The 23115-nt window shown below is 35.5% G+C and overlaps 1 protein-coding gene across 6 annotated transcripts in view; it reads left to right on the top strand.

The window, feature by feature from the left end:
• The window catches only part of MDGA2 (MAM domain containing glycosylphosphatidylinositol anchor 2), a 783360-nt gene that overhangs the window by 439801 nt on the left and 320444 nt on the right, over nt 1-23115 (top strand). Inside the window, exon 2 of one of the 6 annotated variants that reach the window (XM_070630113.1) lies at nt 5367-5427. The exons of the other annotated variants lie outside the window; for them this stretch is intronic. The gene's annotated coding sequence lies outside the window, so the exon portion shown is untranslated. The remainder of the gene's footprint in view (nt 1-5366; nt 5428-23115) is intronic. 6 annotated transcript variants of the gene reach the window in all.

Below are 23115 nucleotides of genomic sequence, written 5' to 3'. Positions count from 1 at the left end.
GCACTAACAACAATAAACATGATTTGTGGTATTAAATTATTACTTTGGTACTTTCAATAAACCAAATATATTCTTTGGAAGAATAGTTTTAGAAATACAATATCTGGAGGCCGGCCCGGTGGCCAAGTGGTTAAGTTCGCGTGCTCCACTTCAGCGTCCCAGGGTTTCGCCAGTGCAGGGTTTCACGGGTTCAGACCCTGGGGGCAGACACGGCACTGCTCATCAGGCCATGTTGAGGTGGCGTCCCACATGGGACAACTAGAAGGACCCACAACTAAAATATACAACTATGTACTGGGGGGATTTGGAGAGAAAAAGCAGAAAAAAAAAAGAAAAAGAAAAAGAAGAGGCAACAGTTGTTAGCTCAGGCGCCAATCTTTTTTTTTTTTTTTTTTTTTAAAGATTTTATTATTTCCTTTTTCTCCCCAAAGCCCCCCGGTACATAGTTGTATATTCTTCGTTGTGGGTTCTTCTAGTTGTGGCATGTGGGACGCTGCCTCAGCGTGGTCCGACAAGCAGTGCCATGTCCGCGCCCAGGATTCGAACCAACAAAACACTGGGCTGCCTGCAGCAGAGCACGTGAACTTAACCACTCGGCCACGGGGCCAGCCCCAGGTGCCAATCTTTTTTTTTAAAAAAAAAAGAAATACAATAGCTTTACTTGTTTTTTCTCTGTGCTCTTATATCATTAACAAGTATTTCTAATTATGTTTTGCTCTATTAATTTTTGCAATTGATTATTTTTTGTTAGTTTAGAGAAAAATAATTTAAAAACACTGTGTGTCTGGGCCGGCCCTGTGGCCAAGTGGTTAAGTTCGCACGCTCTGCTGCAGTGCCCAGCGTTTTGCTGGTTCGGATCTTGGATGCAGACATGGCACCACTCATCAGGCCACGTTGAGGTGGCATCCCACATGCCACAACTAGAAGGACCTGCAACTAAGATATACAACTATGTACCAGGGAGGATTTGGGGAGATAAAGCAGAAAAAAAAAATACTGTGTGTGGTGACAATCGGTGATTTTCTGTGCTAGGGTACTCTCCACCTATCATATTCCTTCAACTTCCATTTTATTCCTTGGCCATACGTATGCTATACTCTATTATACTGTTCTATATTGTGTATAGAAATATGTGTGTGTGTGTGTGTATATACACATATATGACATATAAATACATATATCCAGAATAATTATTTTATATTATTATAAGTAAAAATATTAATAATACAATATATTATATATTTGTAGATATATATTAAACATCTCTTCTTTGTTTTCCTTATTTTTCCATGTTTTGTAGTATCAGCTCTCTCTCTCTGTTTTCTTTTTTTTTTTGCAGTTTCCTAATTTCCCCTCTCTTTTACCCTTCACTTTACTTGGTCTACATATTAGTGCTAGTTCTGATATTATACATAGTATTTGCATTTTTATACTACTAAGATCCACACTATGGTTTCATATTTTTAAATTTATTTAAGGATACTCTTTATTATCAATAAGCCAGATCTTGCAATGAAGCATAAATTTATGTTCTAGTCTTCTGAAACTTCTGAGTAACACCTGTCTCTTCTTAGGAAATGGATGTGAATTATTATCAGCAAGTTAAGAATACAGTAAAGGAAGAAACAGTCCTTACTTATCCTCTTCTTCAATTATTCAACAAATACCTGTGTGCTTTTTATGTATTTGGCATAATATATGATTGTTCTCCTTTATCTGTATGATATCAACATAGCACCTTATTGAGAATCAGGAAGCTGGGCTTCATCCAACTGTGTCGTTATCCGTGTGACCTTAGATCAGCAGTCACCGCGAAATGAGAGTTGGAAAAAATATTTTTCTAAGCTCTAATCTAGCACTGGCATTCTAGCGCAGCCAGTCATTTCTGATGAAAATGTATAGTTTTAAAGCAACAAATTAGTGAAACCAAAAAATTAGTAGAAAGTGAATATTTTCAATAATTCTTATTGTTTGTCTGCCAGAGATGTTTACTTTAACTTTGTTATAATGCTTTGTCAAATTAAAAGAACAGCCCTATGTCATAGCAGCTTTAGAATAAATAGCCAAGATTATTGGAAGGTTAAATTAGGAAATGAGAAATTACTTAGACCAATTTTTTTTCTTTATTCTACACTTAAATGTGTAAATTCTATTTTAGAGAGAGAAAGAGAGCAATTTATTACAAGGTACTGTATCCCACAAATGTAGGAGCTGGCAAGTCTGAAATTTCTAGGGCAGGAAATTCATGTAAAAATTGATGTTTCAGCCTTGAGTCCAAATTCCTCAGGGTAGCAGGCTGGGGACTCCAACAGAGTTTCTACGTGGCAGTCCTCAGGAGAGTTCCTTCTTCTTTGCAACCCCAGTCTTTGCTCATCAGGCCTTCAACTGATTGTATGAGACCCACCCATATTATGGAGGGTAATCTGCTTTACCGCAACTCTACTGATTTAAATATTAGTCATATCTAAAGAACACTGGCCAAGAAATATCTAGACTGATGCTTGACCGAAAATCTGGGCATCAGAGCCTAGTCAAGTCTGACACGTAAAATTAGCCATCACAGCTCTTTCAATCATTCTGAGATTTTATTTATTCTTTATTCAGATGTCTCATCAATTCTTTTTAAATATAAAAGACATAAAATAAAAGTTTAAAACCATTACTAAATAAATTAAGTAAATCAAACTGGCTGAATGCTGCAACTTATATTAACTTAGCGTTCTTATAAACTTTCCATCCTTATGGTCTAATATGAGGCTTGTAATGATCCCGTCAGTTTACCCTTTCTCTTTTTGTTAAGGTAAAGTAAAAATAACTAATTGAAGTATAAAAAGTGAAAACTAACCATTTGACCTATTTTAAATAAGTTACTCTTTCAACCATTTTTTGTTTTGGATTAAGTCACAACCCGATTGAGTGTATAACATAAAGTATATCGTAAATTTATACCGTCACTGAAGACAATCCACGGTACACTCATGCACATAGCTGTGGCTAGAGGGATAACCATTAGCTATGGATGGATTTTTTAAAAAACAGAATTGCAAAGTGCAGTATCTGTTCTTATCAGTTTAACAACAGAATTGCAGCGTAAGTGCATACCTGTCGATTCCATGACTAATATCATTTTACAGGGAAATTAAGGACTGACTGTGTTATCATAATTGCACAATACTGAAATCATGTCATCTTTGCTGGCCATCGTGGTGCTTTTATCTCATTTTGTTATTTCAGATTCATCAACAAGATCATTTCTGACAGATGTGTCCGGATTTTTAAAAAAAATTATTCTTGTTGCTTTAAATCATATCGTGGAAAACACATTAATACGTGATTATTTTCATCTTAGCCTGAAAAAAAAATCTCAACTGATAGTATGATGTTGCTATCTGATATCAACGCTGCAGTCTGATGGTTATGTGTTTGTTTTCTTTTCACTGTGAGCCTGGGATGGTCATCACGGTAGAAAGCATTCTAACCACCAATGGCTATTACTGGCACTTTTCACTGTTATCCTTTCTCCTGGAAACAGCTTTTCCCTGTTTACAAGTGCAGTTGTAATGGTTTCTAAGCCTTTCTTATTTTCCCATCACTGCCGTTCTTTGACATTGCTTGGCTGATTCCACTATGTCTCAGCGTAGCCCTTGGAGAGAATTCCTTGGAATCATTCACTGTTAGGCCTTGGCAGTTGTCGTGGTAGAAGATTACTTAGGTATGCAAATACTAAAAAGTAATTAAATTAAAAATACTTGTGTTTACTATAAAAATCAAGATCCTAGGGCTGGCCCCATGGCCTAGTGGTTGAAGTTCTGCATGTTCCACTTCGGCAGCCCAGATTTGCAGGTTCAGATCCTGGGTGTGGACCTATACCACTCCTCAGCCACAGTGAGGTGGCAACTCACATGCAAAATACAAGAAATTTGGAAATTTGGCACAGATGTTAGCACAGGGCTAATCTTCCTCAAGCGAAAAAGGAGGTAGATTGGCAACAGATGTCCGCTCAGGGAGAATCTTCCTCACCAAAAAAAAAAAAAAAAAAATCAAGATCCTGATAATAATGTTCCTTACCCTATAACCTGTAGCATAGAGTATATGATAATTTTTGAAGGACCGTTGTCTTAGTCAGTTGGGGCTGCTATAAGAGAATACCATAGGCTGGATGCCTTAAACAACACAGATTGATTTCTCACAGTTCCGAAGACTGGGAAGCCCAAGAACTCGGCGAGGGCAGATCTGGTGTGCAGTGAGAGCCTGCTTCCGTGTTTGCAGGTGGCCATGTTCTCTGTGTATCGTCACATGGCAGAGATCAGAAAGCGAGAACAAGTTCCAGTATCTTTTCCTATGTTAAAAAACAAAATTCAACTGAGTAAATTTGATCTAATTGGCTTTATTAAACCATTCATGAGTCAGGCAGCATCTCATCTGGCAAGCACAGAGATGCTTGGAGGAGTCACACATGGAAGGCTTTAATAGTAAGGAGAGCAGGACAAGGAAAGGAAGTCATCAGCAAGGAAAAATAAAGATCACTGAAGGAAGGTAAACGTTAAGGTGACAACGGTTTCTCATTGGCTGAGCTGTGACATTTTCTATTGACTGGACTTTTTGCTGGGCAAAAGGAAGTCTTCCCACCTCCTGCTGGAACAGTAAAGAAGATGCACTTCCTATTTGGTGGTGCAAGGTATGTCTCTTCCTGTGGGGTCAGTAACTGACACTGTAATTGACTTCTTCCTGGTTGGAGTTATTAACATCTTCCTGTTTGGGTTGATTGACAACAGAGTGGTAGGGTGTGAGAGCTCCCTCTACAGGCCTTCCCAGCTTCTACACTTGTAGAGACTCATCCGATTCGTGAGGGCTCTACCTTCGTCACCTAATTATGCTCCAAAGGCTCCACCTCCTAATACCATCATGTTGGGGGTTTGGATTTCAACATAAGACTTTGGGGGTGGGGGCACAAACGTTTGGTCCATAGTAGTAGTGAACCCTTTTAAATGTATATTATGAAAATGCCCAAGTTGTAGATTACTGATAAATGAATCCAAAGTTGAGAGGATAATTTTAAGTAATGAAAATAACTTTTAATTTTTTTCATATGTGAAACTCTTATAAACTCTACTATATTTAGCTTCTGTAGCTTTTTAAGTTTATGCCACTACTTCTCTGCTTACATCATAATGTATCTTATAGGACGTGTTATCTAAAGTTATTGCACAAAGTCGTTGCAAAAAATCCAGCCTTAGGAAGCAGATAGTATGTTTTGAAATTCTGGCTCCAACACTTAGAAGCTGTTTGATTTTAAATAAAGTATTTAAAACCTCTGCGCATCAGATCTCATATAATAACTGGAAATAATGATTTCTATATCTCAGGGTTCTTGTGAGGATCAAATAAGAAAATGCAAATCAAGTCTTGACTGATGTGCCAGATATGGTAAGTGATCAGTTAATGCTAAGCAGTTAGGGTTATCTCTCTGGGTTGAATAGATTAAGGAAAAGCCAGGTACCACTATTATTGCTGTTTCTGTTCCACTACTGTTATGCTCTTACTACTACAACCGCTTGCTCCTTCTCTTGTAATCTATTTAATGAGTAGTGACTGTTTCACATGATGCGCTTCCTGCTTTACACAAATTTCTCAACTCAAGGGAAAATCATTTAGCTTATAAGTCATTCTAGTTCAGTCTTTCTTGAAAAAGGATGAAGAAAAATCAGAAAACATATTTTCTTTTTGTGATAATAATATTCTTAGAAATTAAATAGCTCACAAATCATTAAATAAAGATCTCCTTATTATGAAAACTCATAAGCGTAATATGTAACATGTCATATATATAATTATATAACTATATTTAAAACTATATAAATAAATATATATAACTTGGTATTTATAAAGTCTAAATATCTTGAATGTCCCCAAATAGGATATGTAAGAAACCATCATTAAACTAAAATTAGTCTTGATATTAGAATGCTCAAAAAATCATAATTGTGAATTTTTTTATTTGTGTGGATTTTATCTATATTTTAAACGCAGGTTTTAATTCATTATTTTTCTTTACTAGACATAGTGTCCGGGTGGCTGTCAATAGTTATTTGCTATAGGTCTCAGGCACTTAAGATGTCTTCCACAGATTGAAGAGAATGTACAGTTTACTTACAAGTTCCTTAGCTGTCTTCCTGACTTGGGATTGTCAGTTACAAACCGAAGCAAATTTTGAATTCGTATTGCAATTGCATTTTAAATTCCTACCCAAGATATCTAACAGTCAGTCAACTGTTTGAACTTATCTATCCCTACATGCTTTTAATTTTTTAATCAACATTTTATTTCCTCATCTGATTATCAAATGAAACCTTAATAGGAGGATGGTTAAACTTTGTAGATGTAAGCCCGTATTAATCATTTTCATGTTCCCAATAAAACCAGTTCATCAAACACACACTGCAGTGAGATACGTACAGATTCTGGGCCTTAATGTCTTCACATTTTGATATTAGATGTTTTCAGGGAGTGAAATGTTAAATCAGTTTAAGGATTTAAAAGTGTTCCTAGGAGACATAAGGATATTTCCGCTATTCCCTAGTTATATTGCAATATTATTATTTTTGCACTGTTAAGCCATGATTTCATTGAAAAGAGGATGCTTTTCATGATAGTTCAATAAATGCAAGAACTATTGCCAACATTGATGGAAATTTGAGGAATTAAATACAATCATTGAAATTCAAAATATAAGTAATATATGCATGAAGAGAATACAATTTGAAGTTGAAAGAATGAAAAGTTTTGACTCCACTGGTTTTAAATAGAATATGTACTATCTTTGTTTAACCAGTTAACTGAAGTTTGTGCTGGAATACAGGGATTGTTCTTTAATGCTCAGGAGAGAAAAAGTAAGAGCTTATGTCTTATATCAAATATTCGTATCGCAATCATTCCAGAATACATAAAATAAGTAAGAAAGGGATGTGTTGTAATAGAAAACACAGGCAATGCATTTGATCCTGTCTCAATGTTTAATAGCTAAATGGCTGTGGGAAAGTCATGAAGTGTCTTTAATCTCAGGTTTCCTATTGCTAAAAAAAGAAGAGTAGTAATAACCTTGCAAAGTTGTTGTGAAGAGAGAGATCCATCTAATTACCTCCTTGCAGTCCTAGGGTAACTTAAACCATCTTTATCTGTGTGCTATCCCTTTATCTGAATCTTCAGCTCAATACTATAGTTTCATTGTGGTTTGCTGGTTTATTGTGAGCTGATGGCTTTACTTCAGCAGACCCAGTGCTTGTCCTGAAACGGTGCTTCCTAGAGAGACCCAAGGGGCCAGTTAACCAAGTTGAACAGGAACTCTTTAGTACTGTCTCTTAGACAAAAGAATGATCCCAAGATAAGGATTTTTAAAAGGCATAAAAACGTTCATGCCTGAATACTGTAAAAAATGCAAAAAATATATCAAATTGGTGAATTAACTAAAATTCCTCATCAAAAACCAACTGATGAGTAAGTTTTATCTGTGCAGTATATACATATAAAGTAAAGCTACTTTGAAAGCACTTTTTGTAAAAGCCTTTATTATCCGTTATTCAGCCCAAGGGAAATGGAAAATTAATGATCCACATTCTTCTGAATGAACTTAAGCCTGGACCTTCTGAATATGTTATTATTTTATTAAATTAGCCTTGCACCTCAAAATATTTAAAAGCATTCTTTCTGTGTCTGGAAATTCTCTTTCAGTTAAATTTCAGCTCTATTAGCAGAATATAATTTTGCTGTCCAGGATACAGTGCATTCCTTTGAGGTACAGTGTGCTGGGCAAGGGATTATTGAGTTTCTTATTCTGAAGAGACTTAAAAAAATTATTCTGCCCTCTATGGTAGTGGCTAATGAGCAAGATATTGCATCTAAGTTAGTCTAATTAAAATGACCATTTGATAAATGTACCCTAAGACTAAATTCATGGAAGTCTACTATTTAGAAACCTGTCTTCTTACTATTGTCTCCTATTTTCATAGTATGTTTAGAGCGATTTTATAAAAAATGAAAAGTGACAAGGTATTAAAATGCCATTTTCAGGGACTATCTGAAAGAGCCACCAGGATGCACCCAAAGAAAGGCATGCAGTTTTACCATTCTCTGAGCTCCAGATATGCTGTGAATAGAGATTTGGGCACGTTAAATCACTCTGTCATTCATGCTTCATCAGCACTTGTTAGTAGCTTTCTGTAGGCTTATGGGAAAGCCAATGTGCTAAGCCCTTTATGTTCATTGTCTCATTAACACTCACAATTCCCTTTGAAGGAGGTACCACAATGACCACTGCTTTCCCATTTACCCTGCACATTGAGAGATCAAAGATGAACAGGAAGACATATTGTACATCCTCATAAATCTGATAGGACACTGAGAAAAGTCAGAATAATGAGGAAGTATATGTAGTCACATGGTTAAGATCTCTGACTCTAGGACAGATAAGTCTAAGTCTTAATTTCACCCTAACTAGCTTTAGGGCAATAGGTAAGATTCCACATATTAACATAGTTGTTAGCGATATGGTACTTATCATACTGTGTGTTTACAAGTATTAAATAAGTCAATATGATAATATGATACAAAGTTATATTAAGCGACCAATAATATTAGTTGTTTCTGCTGTTGCTGTTATTACTATGATAGCTACTGCCACCACTCAGTTATTACAGGGTGAACAAGGTTACGTTAGAGTGCTGAGATCTTAACTCTGTCAAAGATGACTGGGGGAGGTTTCCAAGAAAGGTTATACTCAAGCAAAGTCTTGAGGTATGATTGGGCATGTCACCAAGAATTTAAGAATCACAAGGTTCCCTGGACTTGGGGTTTTATAAACAATGTGATGACAGGCTTCAGATAGCCCTAACAGAAGGTCTATATGAAAACTGTATTGATGGCATGTACCTTTGAACCCATGAGACTGCTGCTGAGTCCAGGGGAAAGTGTTTTTCTGCAGCGGTGGTTATCAATCCACTGCTTGCATGTGGCTGGTTGGAGGACACCACTGCTAAAGTCAATAATACATGGTTGGCTTCTTTAACTGAAACTCTTAGTAACTACTGAGAATGATTGACCACATCCAATGAAGTAATAATATTGGTATACAATTGGTTGTTACAGCCAAACTAAACATAGTTTTATATAATGAACTCTGAACAATATGTACTGGAGTTCTACTATTATTAATTTCTGTGCCCTTTTTCCAAAGAATGAGCAAAGTGTTTCTTTTCTGGTCTGGCACAAATTTCTCTCAGTCCATCTCACACTTATCTGCACTGATATTGTCCTTTCCTTGCCTTATTCTTAACTGCTAATTGCAAAAAGTTCCCAATGTCTGCATTTGTGCACAGTTCAGATTTTAAATGAAGAGACCTCATTATTGCATTGCTAAAGTGGTTGCTTTCTGCAATATGCTCAGTAGGATGTGGGAAGTCAGTTACTCATTATCTGGGGTGGCTTTTTCCATTTACATCAACCACCAGCTGTAGGATTCTGCTCCTTTGATTAGCTTCTGGGTCTCTCTGCCGTCCTTCTCACTCACTGTGTGCTCCACAGGTAGGATCCTTTCCCTGTGTGCTGACTTTGAGAAGGAAAGCTGGAATGGATGTGTGATCTTACTGAGTATTTTCTGACTGCAGTGCATCCGATTTACCATTTAACCGTGGCATGTTCATTAATCCCAAACGTTGATCAGCCGATGAAAGAACAAGTAGACAAGTAGCAACCCATTATTAGTGGGAAAATTCAGAGAGTATTATTATTCTTAGCTTGGTAGCCTGTTGTTTTCGTGGACATAGAGTCATTTTCTAGTAAAGAGTTTTGAATGAAATAGAAGCAGATAATGGACACATTAATCAAATGAAGATGCTAAACTGTAGATGTGACAACCAAAACTTTTGAAAAGGTAAAGATGGCCCTAAGATAGCCTTTTCTAATAATGGATACCATAATTAAGAGTTGGTGATAAAGTTTCCAGCATTATCTCAATTTTTTTCAATTATTTTATTGAGATCATAATGGTTTATAGCATTGGATAATTTCAGGTATACATTATTATTTATCAATTTCTGTACAGACTTCATTATGCTCACCACCAGTAGTCTAATTTTTATCCATCACCATATATGTGTGCCCCTTTACCCCTTTCGCTCACCCCCAGCCCCCTTCCTCTCTGGCAATTGCTAATCTGTTCTCTTTTTCCAAGTCAAATTTCTTTTTAGGATTCAGAAATTAATGATTTTATATAGAAAGCAATTTTTGTTCTCTTGAATTGAAATAAGTGGTACTAGTTTATTTTTTGGGAGCTCTGTAAAGAATACTTTTAAATACTTTCATGAAAGAAACATAAGAAAGAACAGTATGGTAGGTTTCTAGGGTTTTTATATTTTTTTCAAATTTGTGAAGTGCTGATGTACATAGAATTCTAGTCCTGGGAACACACATACACGTATACACACAGACACACACGTGTCTGTGTGTATATATATGTATATATTCTGTATGTATGTATATGTGTAAATATATAACATTAGCTAAAATCAGATACTGTAAATATTTTTTAAACGTTTAAAAAATGTTTTTTTAACATTTCAATTGAAAAACTATCCACTTTCTCTAAATCTAATGTAACAGCTTGTAAGACAAATCCCAACCTGATGCATTTTGCACCAGGTGTATGAATGAGTGCCTCCTGAAAATCTAAGCTTATGAAGGTGAAAAAGCCCCACTAACTGACCCTAACCATATTATTTCAAACAAGGTAGTGTAATAAGATTGAGACTCCAGGGCACATACCATTCTCCTACATTGGATTTTCCACTAAATTACTCCAGCAAGTCATCGCTGCGTTCTACTGTGGATGCGGAGAGAAAACTGATTTAGATAGTTCTGTCCTGAGCCATTTTTTTTTCCCCACTGGAAAGATTTCTGTGGATTAAGTGCATTTCATTAAGGGGGATAAAGGAAAGAAAAATACTCCCTAGTTTATACTCCATCACTATCTTCTGGACATTATGAGACTAAACATTACATAATGTTATACAGATATGGCAATCTCGTAGAGATGCATTTAGTTATTTTTACATAGCCAAAGATAATATCTTAAGGATTGTGTCATTTCTGAGATCTCTGACCTTACATTCAAGTTGATCTGTGAAGCAATTTATTGAATTTGCTGATGTTTATGTATCTCCACCAGAGATTATGAGAAAAACTCTGAAGGACACACGCCTTGAAAGCAGATGTGTTGATATAGCACAACATGTCTTGACTGCCTAATGTTTCAGCCCGATGGCAGGCAGGACATCCTACGCACGTAATTGACTTCGACCTGGCTTGCTGTCCTGGGAGACTGTGTATATTGCTGTCAGTGAGACTGGTTACACATTCATGCGATTCTACCACAGTGGCGTAGCACAGAGTCATTAGCTTCTGACTCCGAGATCAGCAAAGTGGCCATTTCCAGACGCTGCATGGAAACAAAAAGAAGATGCTGTGTATTTCAATTTGTGCGGGATCAACTCCAGCCTCATTTTGGATGTTGTGACAGGTCACACTGATTTGAATTTGTCATGGCCTGTTTGTTTAGTAAACACGGAAGCCAGAAATCTGAGCACTTCTGTAAGATGTTGCCACTACCCTACGGTGAAAGTGACAGATGAATGAGAGAAACAATGGGACTTGGCAGACAAGTGAAATTCTGGAGAAGTAATTGAAAGAGTGACATTTTACTAGGATGTTAGAGCACAGCCTCATTACTTCTTTTTATTGCTACACTGAGGTGCTTTTCAGGTGTTAATTATCACTATGTCAGTGAGAAAGACCACAAAAAGTGATTTCAGAGGTAGTAAGTCCATCTTCTCCCTGATATAGTGATTGAATGCTTAAGGCCATTCTCCCCAAAAATCATCTGAGATCTGCCTCGCAGATTGAGGCTTTAAACATGTATTGAAATCCAGTAGCTACTTTTATGATTTAGGAAATAATTCTCAGCTTAAAATTAAATGATACTTGTTTGCCGAATGACTCAGGCATGTTTTCAGTCATCATTAAACCTGGAAATCAGGGATGGCGTTTTTGTCTAAGAAGTGATTGGAGGAGAGAAACTGGAGGATTCAGACTATCTCCATGTTATTCTAGGAAAAATAAAAATGACAGCTGACTCAATATCAGCAGCTGTGGTTGCCAGAAATAATATTTTTGGCCTGTCTCTCATGATTCTGCTGAGTCTTAAGGAGAAGTAGTGAGCCAACTGTATTCCGTGGCTCCGGGTCAGTAATCCCCATGCTTTCTTGTCAATCACTCTGGGAGGAACATTTTCAAAGGAAGAGCAATATGATGGCTTCAGACTGGCCCTTTACCTTCAAGAGTTGCAGTAGCAGCAACTGATAATCAATTGTTGATGAACTTTGGTGTGTATTTGTGAGTGTGTGAGAGAGAAGAGTGTGTGCCACAGGCAGATAGAGCGCGAGCAGGGTTGCAGAGTCAGGAAGCCAGCCCATTGGTTCTCCCATTTGCTAGCCTTTGACTGAAAACACCTCCATCAAATGAGGCTGTCTCTAGCCCCAGCAGCGAAACTTCTCGTTTTTAAGGCTTGCTTAGACTCCAGTGAAGACAGAGCCTGGTTGGGGTGGGGCAGTAGCTGCAGACATAGATGCCACCGATTTGTGCTGTTCTTACCTGAAGTTCAGTAAAGTTCGAAAATAAATATTTCTCAGTTTGTGGCATGTCCTAGGCCAATTTTCCAAGTGTTGGAATGTTTGTTGCCTTCTGAGGAAAGGATTGGAGGATTTGTTGGTCTCCTTGCTCTGTCACGCTAAAAATTAATCCCCTCTAATCATCTTTTTGAATATATCAAGGATATTTCATTTTTATTCTTTTTGACTTTACTGCTAGAAATACTTTTACAGTCCCATAGTCCAGGTTATGTTCTTTTTCCAAGAATAGAGCATTATTTATTACTGCACCATAAATTACCCCAACTTAGTGCCTTAAAATAGCAAACACTTATTGTCTTATGGTTTGTGTATGGCAGGAATCCCGTCATGGCCTAGCTCAGTCTCGAGCTCCCAGCCTCTCACAGGCTGAGTGAGTGCCAGGAAGGACTGCAGCCATTTCCAAGTGTGCCTGGGGCCAGAGTCACTTCCACGCCTGCTCATGTGATTGTTTTCGGGCTTCCTGTCCTATCTGGCTGTCCCCCAGAGACAGGAGCTCCTTGCCATGTTGCAGCTCACAACATGATAAGCAGTTTCCCTTAGAGCAAGCAAGCAAGAGACCAAGAGTGAGCACCCAAGAAGAAAGCCACAGTATCTTTGGACTGTAATCTTTGAGGTGAAATCCCATTCCTTTTGCCATATTCTGATCGTTAGAAGTGAGTCACTTGGTCCAGCCCACACTCAAAGGGAGAAGCTTACCTGAGGATGTACATACCAGAAGAAGAGAATCATTGGGGCCATTTTAGAAGCTGCCTAGCACCGATGGTGACAAGTCACCTGTGGCTTCAGTGAAACAAAGGACAATTTACTAAGTCGTTTTTACAAAATCTCAAATGGTATTTTACCTTTATGTTTTCAGCTAAAGGGATTAAATTTTTGTAATTTTATGGAATATTTGGGAAGATAAAAAATGTAGGAAGCACCTACATATCCATTAGTAGTAGAATGGGTATATAAATTGTGTTATATTGATAAAATTGAATAGTCTACACAGTGAAAATGAAAAACTAGCATCACATATTAACATGGATTCCTCTCACAAGCCTTAAATTGAAGATAGAATATTTTTAATAATATATATTTTCACTCAACTAATTTTTAAGTGATTCAATGTAGTTTTAAGTTACTTGTTTAAAATATGTATATATAAAGAACTTTTTTATTAGATAACTAAAGAAATTATGTTGTCTAATACTTTGTTGTTTTTCAGTTTACCAACTGGTTGTGCGGGGGTTATTAAACAAAACACTGCTGAGAAATCCCATGCAAGTGTAAATTTTTAAATGACTAATTCCAAGCCTGTCTTACAACCAAGCTCATTGTATATGTAGGATGTGGATAGGAATTATATAGGTCCGTTTAAATTGAAGTTTGGCGTCCTGGAAGCAAATAATTCTTTCCTGGTCTTTTTTCATATTTTATTCTGAATGCCTAGAGAGTTGATAGATGTCCTTATCTCCCCACTTTATTTTTCTGTCTTACAATTGGGAAAATTGCAACAGCTGTGGCTAACTGTTTACGTGGAAAATAATAACGTGCGTAAATAGGATCTTTCTAACTTTTCGTTATTGGCAGCAGAAATAAGTGGGAATACTGGCCCAGCCTCATTATAGAAACAGAGCCACATCCAGAATGAGACAAAACAAATGATTATAAACTTATAGCAAAACAAGAGAACAAATTAACAAAAGAGGGTGGTAATAATGATAATCCACAATGTATAGTAATTCCAGAAAATCGAAGTGATCCAGTAGATGTATTTCTTTAGAGAGGGTTGGTCTGGATCTATTGATTTATAAATTATGAGTAATTTGAGAAGGATTGAGTGGCTAGAGGTCCCAATGACAATTAAAAGTTAACTTGTGTCTAAGGCACATTGAGATTCAGTAGAGTAGATGGTTAATAGCATGAGCTGGTCTGTTTGAACTTGGAAATCAGCTAAGTCACTTAAATTATGCAACCTTGAGAAGTTTCTTAAATGCTCTGGATCCATTCCCTCACTGGTAATCCTCATATGTCCTGTAGGATTTCTCTTAGTATTAAGTGAGTTAATATTTATAAAACTTGTAAAAAATTGACTAGTCTGTGGGGCTGGCCTGGTGGCGTAGTGGTTAAGCTTGCACACTCCACTTTGGCGGCCTGGGGTTCTCAGGTTCGAATCCCAGGTGCAGACCTACACACTACTCATCAAGACATGCTGTGGTGGCATCCCAAATGAAATAGAGGAAGATGGCACAGATGTTAGCTCAGTGACAGTCTTCCTCAAGCAAAAGGAGGAAGATTGGCAACAGATGTTAGCTCAGGGCCAATCTTCCTCACACACACACACAAATTAACTAGTCTCTAATAAGCATCCTATAAGTGTTAGCTTTTATTAGTTAGAAGTCTAGAATGTGTGATTTTCCAATTGTTTGAAAATAGTTAATATATTGCTTTTAATGAAAATACTTATGTTCCTGTAACTCTCCATGCTCCATCCGTATTGAATATATATCTCTATGTATCTACACTATCTAGTAATATTAGAATTAAATTTCTAATTAATAAAATAGTAATATTAGAATTAAATTTCTAATTATAATTACACTAAACAATTTCACCAAAATTTACTGCATTCTACAACATGGCATTTGATAGAATATCAATGAGGCAAAAATGTTGTCTCTCTTACTCATATTCTGATGCATTTGTTACATCTTTTGTATACACGAATCATATATTTTTTTTGTATTTCAGTAGTTACAAAAATATTATGAAACAATATGTATTCTTTTGCATCTTTTTTTTTATTCCACGTAAATCTTTTTTGGAGTTATCTAAGTTAATACATGAAAATTTAGCTCATTCATTAAACTGCATTATAATAGTCTATTGATTGAATAGTGATACTAAAATTTTTCTCTGATTTTCTATTAAGAGACAATTGAGCATGTATGTACATGACTCTGTGTGCACATATGTAATATTTTCTCACTGTATATATCTAGAAGTGGAGCTGCTTGGTCTTGGAGAATGTTTTCAACTGTACTCAGTGTTGCCAAAATGCTCTTCAAAGTGGTTGTGTCAAATTTCACTCTAAGAAATGTATTAGAGTTTTTTTCCCCATATCTTTGTCAAAAGTTATTATTTATGTCAATCAAATTTTTGCCAATCAAAAGAATCTGGATTTTTTTTGTCAATTTTCTAATTTTCGCCAATCAAAAGGATCTAAAATTATGGTATCTCGTACTTTTTTTTTGATATTTTTAGTTACTAGAAAGAACACACACTTTTTTCATATTTATTAGCATTTCAGGACTCCTTTTGTTGTAAATTGGCCTTTCATACAATTTCACAATTATTTTTTTAGGCTGTTTATTTATTTTTTGTTCGTTTTAAGAAACACCTAATATTCTCTTATCACTAATCGTGTTATCTATGTTACAAGAATCTTTCCTCATGCTGTTGCCTTTGTTTTTTTCTCTTTAGATTTACAGATTTAAAAAAAAATTGTATAGTTAATTTGAGCAATCTTCTTTCATAGTTTGTGACATTTGTGCTCAGTTAAGAGATATTTTCCTCCACCTTGAGTTCATAAAATATTATTCTATATATTTCTTTAAAATTTATATTTTTGTTTGTAGGGCTTTAATATTGAGCATCTGTATTTTTTGCGATGTCCGGAAAGGTTTAGCAGTGGTTATCCAGGGTAATAATTGAAAGCACTCACAAGATTCCACAGTGTACTTTCATGTAAACTTTAATAAGAGGAAAACCTAGAATGCAGTAGGATAAAGAAAGCACAGGCAACCATAGAGATGGACAGACATCCACGTGCAGCCCCCACGGTCCTTTTTTGTTTGCACAGAATGGCGTTTTCTTCACATTATGAACCAACCAAGATCTGTGCATGGTGTCTTAGTCAAGTTGGGTGATCAGTTAAACCACATGGAAACCATCACTGTACCTAACCCTAAACGATGTAGACAAGCCCATATATAATGCTTCAAGGGGAGTTTTGAACCTTACTTTTATTTTTAATTTTATTTTATTGTAGCAAGAGCACTTAACATGTCTCTTAATTTTTAAGTGTACAATACAGTATTGTAGCTATAAGGCAGTGTTGTCCAGCAGAGCCCTATAAACTTATTCATCTTGCATAAGTGAGACTTCATGCCCCTTGACTAGCATCTCCTCATTTCCCCCTGCCCCAGTCCCTCGCAACCACCAGTCTATTCTCTGATTCTATGATTTGACTATTTTGGGTTCCTAATATAAGTGGAATCATGCAGTATTTGTCCTTCTGTGACTGACTTGTTTCACTTAGCATAACATCCTCAAGGTTCATCCATGTTGTCGCATATTGCAGGATTTCCTTCTTTTTTAAGGCTAAATAGTATTCCATTGTATGTATGTACCACATTTTCTTTATCCATTCATTTCTTGATGGAACTTTAAGTTTTATCTACATCTTAGCTGTGTTGAGCAGCTGTTCATGTACCTGTTGGCCATTCATATGTCTTCTTTGAAGAAATACTTATTCAAGTGCTTAGGCCATTTTTTACTTGAGTTGTTAGTTTTTTTGCTATTGAGTTGTATGAATCACTTATATATTTTGGAAATTGACCCCTTATCTGATGTATGGTTTTCAGATATTTTCTGCCAATCTGTAGGTTGCTTTTCACTCTGTCATCTGTTTCCTTTGCTGTGCAGAAAATTTTCGTTTGATGAGTTCCACTTGTTTATTTTTGCTTTCGTTACCTGTGCTTTTGAGTCATATCAATGAAATCATTGCCAAGACCAATGTCCTTAAACATTTTCCCTATGTTTTCTTCCAGGAGGTTTACAGTTTCAGGTCTTATGTTTAAGCTTTTAATTCATTTTGAGTTGATTTTTCTGTATGATGTAAGATAAGGGTCCAATTTCATTCTTTTGTATGTGGATATCCAGTTTTCTCAGCACTATTTGTTTAAGAGACTGTGCTTTCCCCCGTGTGTATTCTTGGCTCCCTTGTAGATCAGTTGACCCTATATTCATGGATTGATTTCTGGGCTCTGTCCTCTCTAAATGTCCTTTACATCCATTTAGTCTATAGTTTTGTTCAAGTGTGCTGTTTCTTTGTTGAGTTTCTGTCTGGTTGTTCTGTCCATTACCGGGAATGGGGTATGGAGTCTCCTGCTATTGTTATATTGCCATCTATTTCTTTCTTCAGTTCTACCAGTGTATAGACTTTTGTCTATATATCTCTCTTTGTGGCAGGACCATACTGTTTTAATTACCATAGTTTTGTAATATATTTTGAAATGAGGAAGTCTGATTCTGCCAGCCTTGTTTTACTTTCTCAAGATTGTTTTGGCTGTTTGTGGTCTTTTGTGGTTCCATGTGAGTTTTAGAATTGTTTTTTCCATTTCTATAAAAAATGCCATTGGAATTTTAATGGTGATTTCATTGAATCTGTGTATCATTTTGGGTCGTATGGACATTTAACAATATTAATTCTTCCAATCCACGAACATTGGATGTCTTTCCATTTGTTTGTGTCTTTAATTTTCTTTCATTAGTGTTTTGTAGTTTTCAGCATGCAAGTCTTTTATATACTTGTTCCTAAGTATTTTATTCTTTTTGGTACTATTGTAAATGAGATTGTTTCCCTAATTTCCTTTTCAGATAGTTCATTGTTGGGGTATGGAAATGCAACTGGTTGTTGTATGTTGATTTTGTATCCTATAGCTTTACTGAATTCCTTCATTTTTTATCAAAGTTTTTTAATAGAGTTTTTAGGGTTTTCTATATATGAGATCATGTTGTCTGCAAAGAGGGACAGTGTTCTTTTTCCTTCTGCGTTGGAGGTCTTTTATTGCTCTTTCTTGCCTAATTGCTCTGGCTAGGACTTCCAGTGATATGTTGAATAAAAGTAGTGAAGTGGGCATCCTTGCCTTCTTCATGATCTTAGAGGAAAAGCTTTCAGTTTTCCACCATTATATATATATATATATATATATATATATATATATTAGCTGTTGGTTTTTCATATATAGCCCTTATTATGTTGAGGTAATTTCCTTCTATTCCTAGTTTGTTGAGAGTTTTTTTTTTTTATTTTTTCTTTTGGTGAGGAAGATTCACCCTGAGCCAGCATCCATTGCCAATCCTCTTCCGTGTTTTTTTTTTTTTTTTTCCTGAGGAAGATTAGCCCTGAGCTAATATCCATGTCAGCCCTCCTCTATTTTGCAGGTGGGATGCCTCCACAGCATGGCTGATGAGTGGAGTAGGTCTGTGCCCAGGATCTGAACCCATGAACCTGGGCCACCAAAGCACAGCATGCAGAACTTTAACCACTCGGCCACAGGCCCAGTCCTGAGAGTTTTTATTATGAAAGGACATTGAATTGTCAAATGCTTTTTCTTCATCTATTGAGATGATAGTGTGATTTTTATTGTTCATTCTGTTAATGTGGTATATCACATTACTTCATTTTCGTATGTTGGACCATCCTTCCATCGCAGGCATAAATCCCACTTGGTCATGGTTTATGATCCTTTTAATGTGCATTTATCACTATAAACTTCCCTCTTAGTTCTGCTTTTCTTGCATTCCATAGTCTTTTGTTTTGTTTTTTTTTTGAGGAAGATTAGCCCTGAGTTAACATCTGCCATCAATCCTCCTCTTTTTGCTTGAGGAAGATTAGCCCTGAGCTAACATCCATGCCAGTCTTCCTCTATTTTATATGTGGGGTGCCACCACAGCATGGCTGGATAAGTGGTGCATAGATCTGCACCCAGGATCCAAACCAGCAAACCCCAGGCCGATGAAGTGGAGCATGTGAACTTAACTGCTACACTACCTAGACAGCCCGCATTCCATAGTCTTTTTTGAATGCTGTATTTTTGCTTTTATTTGTCTCAAGGTATTTTCTAATTTCCCTTTTGATTTCTTCTCTGATCCATTGGGTGTTCAAAAGTGACATTTAATTTCCACATATTTGTGACTTTTCCAGTTTTCCTTTTGTTATTTGTTTTTGGTTTCATTTCATTGTGGTCAGAAAAGATACTTGGTATGGTATCAACATCCTAAATTTGTTAAGACTTGTTTTATGACCTAATGTGATTGATTCTGGAGAATGTTCTGTGTGCACTTGAGAAGAATGAATATTCTGCTGCAGTTTGGCGGTATGTTCTGTATGTGTCCATTGGATCCAGTTAGTCTATAGTGTTGTTCAGCTCTGCTATTTCTTGTTGATTTTCTGTCTGGTTGTTCTGTCCATTATTGGGCCTGGGATTTTGAAGTCCCCTGCTGTTATTATATCGCTGCCTATTTCTTTCTTCAATTCTGCCAGTGTTTGCTTTATACGTCCATGTGCTCTGATGTTGGTAGCATGTATATTTATAATTGTAATATCTTCCTGGTAAATTGACCCTTTTGTCATTATATAATGTCCTTCAATGCCTCTTGTGACAGTTTCTGAATAAAAGTCTACTTTGTCTGATGTAGGTATAGCCCCTTCTGCTGTCATTTGTTTGTCATTGGCATAGAATATCTTTGTCTGTTTCTTCACTTTTAGCCTGCATATGCTATAAATCTAAAGTGAATTTCTTATAGACAGCGTTGAGTTGAATCTTCTTTCTCTTTTTTTATTTATTCTGCTGCTGTGTATCTTTTGATTGGGGAGTTTAATCCATTTACGTTTAAAGTAATTACTGATAGGGAAGAATTTACTATTGCCATTTGGTTCATTGTTTTCTGTTTGTCTTGTAATCTTTTTGTCTCTTTATCTCTTTCTGTCTTCCTTTGTCTTTCATTGATTTTTTGTATTGATAGACTTCAATTCCTTTCTCTTTTGTGTGTGTTTTGCTTCTATAGGTACTTTCTTTGTGGTTACCATGCAGCTTACAAAAACATCCCACAGTTATGATAGTCTATTTTCTGCTGATAATTTAATTTTAAAAGGCTACAAAAACTCTCCACTTTTGCTACTACCCCTACTTTATGTTATTAATGTCACAGTTTATATCCATTTATACTGTGCATCCATTATTATTTTAGTTATAGTCATTTTTTTTTTTAAAGATTTTTTTTTTTCCTTTTTCTCCCCAAAGCCCCCCAGTACATAGTTGTGTATTCTTCGTTGTGGGGTCTTCTAGTTGTGGCATGTGGGACGCTGCCTCAGCGTGGTCTGATGAGCAGTGCCATGTCCGCGCCCAGGATTCGAACTGAGGAAACACGGCCGCCTGCAGCGGAGCGCGCGAACTTAACCATTCGGCCACGGGGCCAGCCCCTAGTTATAGTCATTTTTAATACTTTAGTTGTTTGACTTTTATACTAGAATTAAAAGTGATTTACCTACCTCCATTATAATAATACAGTATTCTGTATTTTTTTATACATTTACCTTTTCAACAAGTTTTTACATTTCTCATGTTGCTGTTTAGCGTGTTTTTGTTTCAATTTGAAGAACGGTGAGTTTCAAACTTTAGATGGCATATTATAAATCACTAGTTATCTCCATCGTGGGCAAGGGTCAGTACCAGACCTCTAGGCATTCCTGGAGATGAGCGCAGAGCTACAGGTTAATCCAATCCTTACGTAGGATCTAATATTATTTATTTCACTTGAATAGAAAATTGTTCTAGCAACATTTGTTGGTCATCTATTTCTCACTGATTTGAAAAATGCCACCTCTCTCATAAACCAATTTCTGTGTATGTGTGGTCTAATTTGGGCTCCCTATTATGATTCATGTCTACCCATGTCAGGTTTCCTGGATTACAATCATGGAATCATAAAATCATCTACTAGCTATATGACCGTGGACAATTTATGTAATATTTCTTTGCTTTAGCAAACTCATTGATATAATAAAAATAATACCAACATTATATATTGTTTTGAGGATAAAATAAAATAATACATATAAAGTGCTTTTAGTGCAGAATTTAGCAGCTATTAGGCATTCAATAATGATAATAGTATTAATTATTATTATAGCTTTGTAAGAAATTTTATATTTAGTAGGGCAACTCCTTCTTCTCCTTCTTCAAGATTATCTTATTATTTCTGGCCCTTTAATCTTTCATATGAATTTCAGGATTAATGGGCCAAATTCCATGAAATAATCTTTTAGGCATTGCATTACATTTATAAGTTGATATGGAGGAAGTTTATTTTTTACAATATTGGGTGTTTCTGTCCATGGCCATAGACTTTTTTTTCAATTATTTAGGTTTTTCAAGAATTTCAATAAAATATTCTAATTTTCTCCTTAAAAGTTTTGAATTTATTTTGTTTAATTAGTCCCTGGATTTCTTATGAATTCTGCTGCTATTATGAATGATATTTTTTTTCTTGTTTTTTTTTCTAAATGAGTATTGCTGGTAAGATGTGTGCTACTGATTTTTATATATTGAGCTTGCATACAGTAACTTTGACAAACATTATTATTTCTAAGATGATAATTCTATAAATAATCTTTACTTTCTGACCAGATAATCTTCAAATAACAGATTACATTAGTTTCTTTTTTCCAGTGGCTATATCGGATATATATTTTTCCTGTGGTATTTAAAAGTCTAAAAAGTGTAGCAAAATTTTATCTGAAAGCTTTTAAGATTTGTCCATTGAATATGATGCTGGCTGCATGTTTTTGACAATAGGTAGCTGTAATCATTGTAAGAAAGTTATTTTCAATTCCTCTTTTGGAAAGTTTTTCTTTTTTCCTAATCATAAATAGGTATTGAATTTTATCAATTTCTCTTTTCTATTTGCATCAATCTGTGATCTATTTATTTTTTTAAATATTTTTCTTAAAACTGTTTATAGTACTCAATTTCTAAACATCAAATCTTATTTATATTTCTGTGATAAGTACAAATAAGAATTATGCTTTGGAAATATATTATTGGCCACCTCACACTCATTAGGATGTATACATATATATATATAAGAGATAGAAATGGGACTATTAATAATATTAATCAATTAAATATTCTATAATTAAATATTAAAAAATACCTAAACCATAGAATGTTTTGTGGATTAATTAGGAAAATACATGTAAAGTGCTTAAGAAGACTACTTGGCAAATAAATCTTCATCTTCATTGTTTTCCTGAAAAATTATTCTGCATTATAAAGTAATAACACACTTTATTACTATTAATGATTTTGCCTTATTTTACTGATATTAATAATGCTGTCATCATATTTTTCTAGTTAATATTTGCCTTTTCTCATTCACTCTTTTTTATTCAAATCCTTAGTGACATTATGTTAACATGTTTATATATCTGTGAAGAGTATATCAGTAGGTTTTTTCAAAAGCAAATTCTTGTCTTTTATTGTCAAGATACATTAGTGTGATTAACATATATTAGACATATTTCTAGCATGTTATTTGTTATTTTCTA

Source organism: Equus przewalskii, chromosome 1 (assembly GCF_037783145.1).
Source record: "Equus przewalskii isolate Varuska chromosome 1, EquPr2, whole genome shotgun sequence".
NCBI lineage: Eukaryota > Metazoa > Chordata > Mammalia > Perissodactyla > Equidae > Equus > Equus przewalskii.
Note: the sequence above shows the minus strand (reverse complement) of the source record. Positions and strands in the feature narration are given on the sequence as shown.